The following is an 8975-nucleotide window of genomic DNA, read 5'->3' on the forward strand; positions in this document are numbered from 1 at the left end:
AATAATTATTGATTATAAGTGTTATAATAATAATACTACTAATATATCAAGAATCACAATTCATAATATATAAAAACTAATTATATTTATTGTATCTACTTTAATAGAGTTAAAAATCAATAATTAATCTAATTAATAAAAAATAATAAAGTTAAATTTAATTTATAACTATATTTTATATTTTGTATAATAAATTTAGTCATTTTAAATTTATTAAAATAATTATTAACTTTTCAATTTAATCAAAATAAATATAATAAATATAACTAATTTTCTAAATAGAAAAAAATGTGATTTTTTATTTATTAGAATTAATATACACTTATAATCTATAACTTCGCAAAAAGTTACACTTGTTTATATAAAAAAATTAAAAAATAAGTTATCAGATTTTAAAAATATATTGTTTAAAATTAAAAATTAAACCAAATTAAAAAACTGATTTAAGGTATATTTATTTTAAAAAAAGTTTAAAATATAATTATTAAAATTTATAAAGTTTAAAATTTTTTGATAATTATAAATTATATTAAGATATTAATTTTTTATAGTGATTAGGATAATAATGCAGTTTTTCGTTAAATTTAATGGTGAAATCTAACGACATACTAATTAACTTTTATAATTTAGAGTATATATATATATAAAACGCTGAATAATTTCAGTCTTTTAGCCATCATCTTTTTATTTTATTTGTTTTTATTTCAAATATTAACATTAAATAAATATTTTAACTACATAAAGTATTGAAAGTGTTTTTAGTGATGATAGTTTATAATAATTATAAGATTAAATAATAATATTTAACATAATAAAAACAAATTAAAATTAATAATATTTATGATAATATTTAAACATTTATGAATCGCTACTATTTAGTTAATATTTAAATATTTATTTATTATTTAATTTCATAAAAAATATATAAATAAAATGAGTAAAAAATTTTAATTCTATTTAAAAGAATTAAAATTTTTATATATAATAACTATCAGATCATAAAAAATGAATACAGAAGATAAGAGCTATATATAATTATACAAGAATTTTAGCTAAATTTAGACATGTTTGATGTATGACTAAATTATAGGGATGTTAGCTTTGGTATGCTTTGACATAAGGCTGAAATAAAGGGATCCTTGAATTAAGGAACTTCTAACTCTCCACAAATTGGTATGAAAATATTTCCAATACCTAACTTGTTAAGTGAGTCCCTTGGTGAGTATATTTGTTAGTTGATCTTCTGATTTGATAAAGGAAATATAGAAAGAAATACCTATCTAGCAAGGTTTTGTTTTATGAAATACCTATCTAGCTTTGGTGAGTATATTTGTTGTCATCCTACTCAAGGTTTTGTTTTATGAAATACCTATCTAGCAAATATAGAAAGAAATAATGACTCACACAACACTCACCCTCAAGTTGGTATGAAGATATCTCTGACACCTAACTTGTCAAGTGAGTCTTGGAGTCTCTTACTGCATACTGCCTTGGTGAGTATATCTGCTAGCTGGTCTTCTGATTTTACAAATGGAAACCGAATGATTTTCTCCTCAAGGTTTTGTTTTATGAAATGCCTATCTACCTCGATATGCATTGTACGATCATGTTGAACCGAGTTATGAGATATATCAATGGCAACCTTATTATCAGCCATGGACTTAAGTACCACATCTTATTTGGATCTAATTAATCTTTTTTTTTTTCTCAAAGATATAGTTAATAGAAAAGCCATTAAGATAGCAAAAATAATATAAAGTTTATTTGGTATGAAGGATTACATCCAAAGAAAACATTTTAAATGAACTTTTTTATAGCCTTCAATATTATGATGTCCATTTCTAGTACACAATTTCTTAGTGAGCTCTTAAGATAGTGTAGAATCCAAAAAACATCATCCATATGATTTTCATTTGGATAGTGCATGAATTGACTTACTATGCTCACAGCATATATGATGTTAGGCTGTGTTGTGACAAATAAAATAAATTTTCCATTAGCCTTTGAAAACTTCCTTTGTCTGTTGGTGCCTGATCGGAACATAATCTAAGTCCATGATTTTGGATAATTGGAGTATTGGCTAGTTTGCAATCCATCAATCCTACTTCTGCAAGCAAATCTAACACATATTTCCTTTGTGAGAGAAATATGCCTTTTTCGAATCTTGCCACTTTTATGCCTAAGAAGTATTTAAGCCACCTAAGTTCATTTCAAATTCAGGAGACAACTACTTTTGTAGTTTATAGATTTTCTCTCCTTCATCTCTTGTTGTAACGACTCGAAAATCGGACCGCTACCGGCGCTAGGATCCAGGTCGGCTTAAGGCCGCCGGGACCCGTAGCAAGCCTGACATACAACCTGTAAACCTGTTTAATCCCATACATGATCAACACCATACATAAAAATTTTAAAACTTTAGCTTTCATACATTCATCCTTTCATTCTTTTACCAAACTCAACCTGTACATGCACTATACATAGTCATAATCATAAACATTGACCCCTTTGTGGGATCTCATCAGTGCCCCAATGGGCGATATAACATATGTTGAGTTGGTTTACATAAACATCATAAAACATCTAAGATCATGTATTAAAAGGGATAACAACATTCTATGGTCAAGCACGCCTCTATCATCCATAAGCCTCATTACATTACATGTCTATACTGTACTTTTACATAACATCATATTCATTTATCATGTCCACACTAGCTATTACATAGACAAGACTTCATTACTCTTGCTGACCTCCTGGTCTACCCTGTACCTGCAAATCTGGGGGTTAAGGGAGAGGGGTGAGCTACTAGAGCCCAGTGAGCAGAATAATAAAAATATTATATTAACATTTCATGCTTTCATGGAATGCATCACATCACAAACATATCACATCAAGGATGAACTTGTCACCAGTAGCCCTCTACATATCCAATAGTGCCAGAACGTAGAATGGGTCCTGGTCTTTCTCTTACATAGCATAACATAACATTCCAATGTGCCAGAACGTAGAATGTGTCCTGGTCTTTCTCTTACATAGTGCCAGCAAACGTAGAATGGGTCCCACTGGTCTTACATTCCGTACCGTACATATCACATCGTCACATCATAGATCGAGGGCTATGGATCATCCAACGTTCATCCACATCAACAACAATAAAGTATGCAATGCAACATATTCGTGAATTCTAATGCAAACAACCTAGTATATCTCATGGCATTAATGATGTGTGAATCATGCTAAAATGTCCATTATTTGCTTTAAAACGTAATGAGTTATTCCACTCACCTCTGGATAGCTCTGACCAGACACTGGGGCAACTGACTCACTGCTAGGGTCCTCGGTTCCTCGGGTCCGAACCTACACAGGTGGACTCAAATGAGGGACCAAACATACATGAACATAACTCTAAACTACTCCCCCAAAACCCCCTAGAACATCATGAAACAATCATAGAAAAACATGCAAAGGAAGGCTGAACAGGGCACTTTCGGCGGCAGGTTCGGCGGCAGGTTCGGCGGCCGAAAGTCCCTCCAGAGCTAAAAGCCAGACAGGTTCGGCGGCACCTTCAGCGGCCAAAAGTGCCCTCCAGAGACGAAAGTCTCTTTTCGGGGGCAGGCTTCGGCAGCCGAAAGGCTGGCCTCCCAGGCAGGTTCGGCGGCCGAAAGTCCTTCGGCTGTCGAACCTGGTTTCTACCAAAGGGCAGAAACTTGGCTCCTCATGCACATTTGCCTCCCAAATCCATCCAAACATGCATTTTTCCTAATCTACAACATACATACTCAAGCATACAAGTTTTTAGGGGCTTCAAACTATCTTAAACCCCATCTACAACACATCAAACAACCACATTGTCCAAAAACATAACATAAACCCATAAACCTAACCATAAGCTAAACATGCATTTCTACTCCATCAACTTGCATAAAACTTGTTTAAAACACATAGTGAACTCAAGATCGGCCCTTACCTCTTGAAGATCGAGAGGAAAACGACCCTAGCTCGGAGATGGGAGAGATTAAGTTCCTTGAACCTCAAAGCTCCAAAACTTGTTTTATACTAAAAAATATTCAAAACAAAGTGAAAACTAGTGAAAATCGTGAAAGATTTGAAGGAAGAAACTCAAGATCGGTGAGGGGCAGCGGAGAGTTCACCTTGGCCGAAAATGGGGGAAAAGCTCGCCCGTTTTCGGCTAAGGGACCCCTTTTATAGGTGGCTGGCCAGGCCACATTCGGGAGCTGAACGTGCCTCCGCATGCATGCCATGTTCGGCGGCCGAACCTGGACTTCCCTCACTTATGCTTTCGGGGGCCAAATGGCGCTCCCGAAGGCATGCATGTTCGGCAGCCGAATTTGAGGTTCGGCGGCCGAACCTGAGTTTTCCTCCAAGGCTATTTTCATGCAAAAACTCATTTCTTTCTTGATTAAAAACATAAAACACATTAAAACATTTTATAAAAACATGGTTTTACCCTTCTAGAGGTCTCCGACACCCAAGATTCCACCGGACGGTAGGAATTCCGATATCGGAGTCTAGCCGGGTATTACATTCTCCCCCCCTTAAGAACATTCGTCCCCGAATGTTCCTCAACTAGTACAAGCAAGGCATACAACATAACATACACATAAAACACATAAGAGACTAACCTTAAAAGAGATGAGGGTATTGTTGGAGCATAGACTCCCGTGTCTCCCAGGTGCATTCTTCCATTTTGTGGTGGTTCCAAAGGACTTTCACCATTGGGATTTCCTTGTTCCTTAGCTTTTTGGTCTGGGTGTCTATGATCCGTACTGGCTGCTCAACATAAGTGAGATCTTCTTGGATCTCCACATTAGGCTCACTAAGAACCTTGCCCGGATCTGACACAAATTTCCTCAACATAGAAACATGGAAAACCGGATGGATTCTCTCCATTGAAGCAGGCAAGTCCAGCTTGTACGATACATTCCTAATCTTTTGCAAGACTTCAAAGGGTCCGATGTACCGTGGAGCCAGCTTACGTTTCTTCCCGAACCGAATCACCCCTTTCATTGGAGACACCTTGAGCAATACCAAATCCCCCTCCTGAAACTCTACTTGCCTTCTGCGGATGTCTGCATAACTCTTCTGTCTGCTTGAAGCAGTTTTGATCCTTTCTCTGATTATGGGTACCACCCTGCTGGTGATCTCTACTAGCTCAGGCCCTGCCAAGGCCTTTTCTCCAACTTCTTCCCAGCAAACAGGTGATCTGCACTTCCTCCCATACAAAGCTTCATATGGAGCCATCCCGATGCTAGCATGATGGCTGTTATTGTAGGCAAACTCCACCAAGGGTAGATGCTGCCTCCAAGAACCGCCAAAATTCAGCACACACATTCTGAGCATATCCTCTATTGTCTGGATGGTCCTCTCTGACTGTCCGTCCATCTGTGGATGGAAAGCAGTGCTAAAATCCAACCTGGTACCCATGGCATTCTGCAGACTCTGCCAAAATCTGGAGGTGAACTGAGGTCCTCTATCAGACACTATAGTAACAGGAACCCCATGCAGCCTGACGATCTCATCAACATACACCTGCGCCAACTTGTCCACAGAATAGCCACTCCTGACAGGGATGAAGTGAGCAGATTTGGTGAGTCTGTCCACAATCACCCATATGGAGTCCAATCTGTTGGACGTCGCCGGTAACCCCACTACGAAGTCCATAGCTATGCTCTCCCATTTCCACTCTGGAATAGGTAGCGGGTTAAGCATTCTAGCCGGCTTCTGATGTTCCAGCTTCACCCTCTGACACACTTCGCAGCTGACACAAACTGTGCCACTTCTTTCTTCATAGCTGGCCACCAATAAAACTTCTTCAGATCTTGATACATCTTGGTGGCTCCGGGGTGAACGCTGTATCTTGCATTATGAGCCTCTCTCATAATGTCTCCCTTTAGCCCTATGTCATCTGGTACACATAGTCTGCTCCCATAGCGGAGGATCCCCTTACTGTCAAATCTGAACTCGCTATCCTTGCCTGACTGAACAGTCCTGGCAATCTTCACTAACTCTGGGTCCTCATGCTGTTTCTGAGCCACCTGCTTCAGAAACACGGGTGCCACTCTCATCTGGGCTACCAAAGCACCTGTACCAGACAACTCCAACTGAAGACCTTCATCAATGAGCTTGTAAAACTCCTTCACTACCGGCCTCCTCTCTGCTGTTATGTGAGATAAGCTGCCAAGTGATTTCCGGCTTAAGGCGTCTGCCACAACATTCGCCTTACCTGGATGGTACTGTATTTTGCAATCATAGTCACTCAGCAGCTCTACCCATCTTCTCTGTCTCAAGTTCAAATCTCTTTGACTCAGGATGTACTGCAGGCTCTTATGATCTGTGAAGATCTCACATTTAACCCCATAGAGGTAGTGCCTCCACATCTTGAGTGCAAAGATTACTGCTGCCATCTCCAGGTCATGTGTGGGGTAATTCAACTCATGCTTCTTCAACTGTCTAGAAGCATAAGCAATCACCCTTTCATTCTGCATTAACACACAACCCAATCCCACTCGGGATGCATCACAGAAAACTGTGAAATCCTCATTGTTAGCTGGCAAAGCTAACACTGGTGCTGACGTTAACCTCTTCTTAAGCTCTTCAAAACTCTCTTCGCACTGGTCGGTCCACACAAACCTCTGGTTCTTCTTGGTTAGTCTGGTCAGAGGAGCTGCAATTTTTGAGAAGTCCTGAACGAACCTCCTGTAGTAACCTGCCAAACCCAAGAAACTTCTAATCTCTGTCACTGAAGTGGGTCTAGGCCAGTTAGCCATAGCTTCTATCTTCTTGGGGTCCACCTCTATTCCATTTTCTGACACTACATGCCCCAAGAATGAAATGCTCCTCAGCCAGAACTCACACTTAGAAAACTTGGCATACAAGCCATGTTCCCTCAAGGTCTGCAGAACCAACCTCAGATGATGGGCATGCTCCTCTGTGTTCCTGGAATACACTAAGATATCATCTATGAAGACAATAACAAAGTGATCCAGGTACTGGCTAAATACTCTGTTCATGAGATCCATGAATGCTGCAGGGGCATTGGTTAACCCGAACGGCATAACAAGGAACTCAAAATGCGCATATCTGGTCCTGAAAGCCGTCTTTGGCACATCTTCCTCTCTTATCCTCAGCTGATGGTACCCCGATCTCAGATCTATTTTAGAGAAACAACCCGCTCCTGCTAGCTGGTCGAATAGATCATCGATCCTTGGCAGAGGGTACCTGTTCTTGGCAGTGACTTTGTTCAACTGCCTATAGTCGATACAAAGTCTAAGGGATCCGTCCTTCTTTCTCACAAACAAGACTGGAGCACCCCAAGGTGAGGTACTCGGTCGGATGAAGCCCTTTTCTACCAGCTCTTGCAACTGATCTCTCAACTCCTTCAACTCGGCTGGAGCCATCCTGTAGGGAGGGATAGAGATCGGTCTAGTTCCAGGCATCAACTCTATCTCGAACTCTATCTCCTTAGCAGGTGGTAAACCTGGAAGCTCGTCTGGAAAAACATCCTGAAATTCTCTGACAACTGGCACTGAGGCTGGCTCCCTGACCTGACTATCTAGCTCTCTCACATGAGCCAAATACCCCTGACATCCCTTCCTAAGCAACCTACGAGCCTGAAGAGCTGATATCAGACCTCTAGGTGTACCCCTCTTGTCTCCTCTGAAGACGACCTCTGACCCGTTCTGATCTCTGAACCTGACTACCTTGTCTCTGCAGTCCAAGGTAGCACCATGGGTAGATAGCCAATCCATCCCTAGAATGACGTCAAAGTCTATCAAATCTAGAACCACAAGGTCGGCGGAGAGGCATCTTCCCTTAACAAAAACTGGACTGTATTGGCAGACTGACTCTGCCACTGACGGGTCACACTTGGGTCCACTAACCCATAGGGGACACTCTAACCCAGAGACTATCAGACCCAACCTCTCAACGGCTCTCGGAGCAATAAAAGAATGAGATGCACCCGGGTCCATTAATGCATACACATCAGAACACCCAATGATGAGATTACCTGACACCACGGTGTTGGATGTGTTAGCCTCCTGCTGTGTCATGGTGAAGATCCTGGCTGGAGCTGATGGACCTTCACCTCGGGAACCAGAAGAAGAGGCTGCCCCTCTCCCTCTACCTCTGCCATTGCCCTGAGTTGTGGCTGGAGCTGCTGGCTGTGCCACACTACCAGAAGCTGTCTGCTGGGGCTGGCCCATAAAAGGTGCTCTAGGACACTCCCGAGCCATGTGTCCCTCCTGTCCACATCTGAAACATGCATTAGTCCCAACCCGACATACTCCTTTGTGTGGTTTCCTGCACCTTAGGCATTCTGTACCATCTGAGCCTGAGCTCGAGCCACCGCCTAATCCCAGACCGGATTTCAACTTACTCTAGAACTTGTTCTTCTTCGGCTTCTTGGTGGTGTTATTCCACCTCTTGCTACCTGAGCTCTGAGAAGAGAGACATGGCCCTCCTCTGCCTGGGGTCTTAACCCCTGAAGACTGGGTCACTGACTGCTTCACTGACCCCTCAACTATAGCACTAGCCTCCATCCTTCGTGCCATATCCACCACAGTGTGGAAACTTTCCCTCTCAACTGACTGAATCAAAGAGGAGTACCTAGAATGCAGTTTCATAACATATCTCTTGGCTTTCTTCGAATCTGTATCTAGAGCTTGCCCTGAAAAAGGCAATAGCTCCAAGAATTTATCCGTGTACTCCTCTATACTCATGTGTTCTGTCTGCCTCAGCTGCTCAAACTCAATCATCTTCAGTTCTCTGGAACTGTCTGGAAAAGCCCATCCAGCGAACTCATTTGCAAAATCCTCCCATGTCATGCTGTCTAGTCTCGGGTCCACATAACACTTGAACCATTCTCGTGCCTTTTTGCACTTTAAAGTGAACCTTGCCATCTGAATGGCCCTGCTGTCATCTGCCCCTAGCTCATCAGTTATCGTCTTCACTAC

This window comes from Manihot esculenta, chromosome 8 (assembly GCF_001659605.2).
Source record: "Manihot esculenta cultivar AM560-2 chromosome 8, M.esculenta_v8, whole genome shotgun sequence".
In the NCBI taxonomy this organism is placed as follows: Eukaryota; Viridiplantae; Streptophyta; class Magnoliopsida; order Malpighiales; family Euphorbiaceae; genus Manihot; species Manihot esculenta.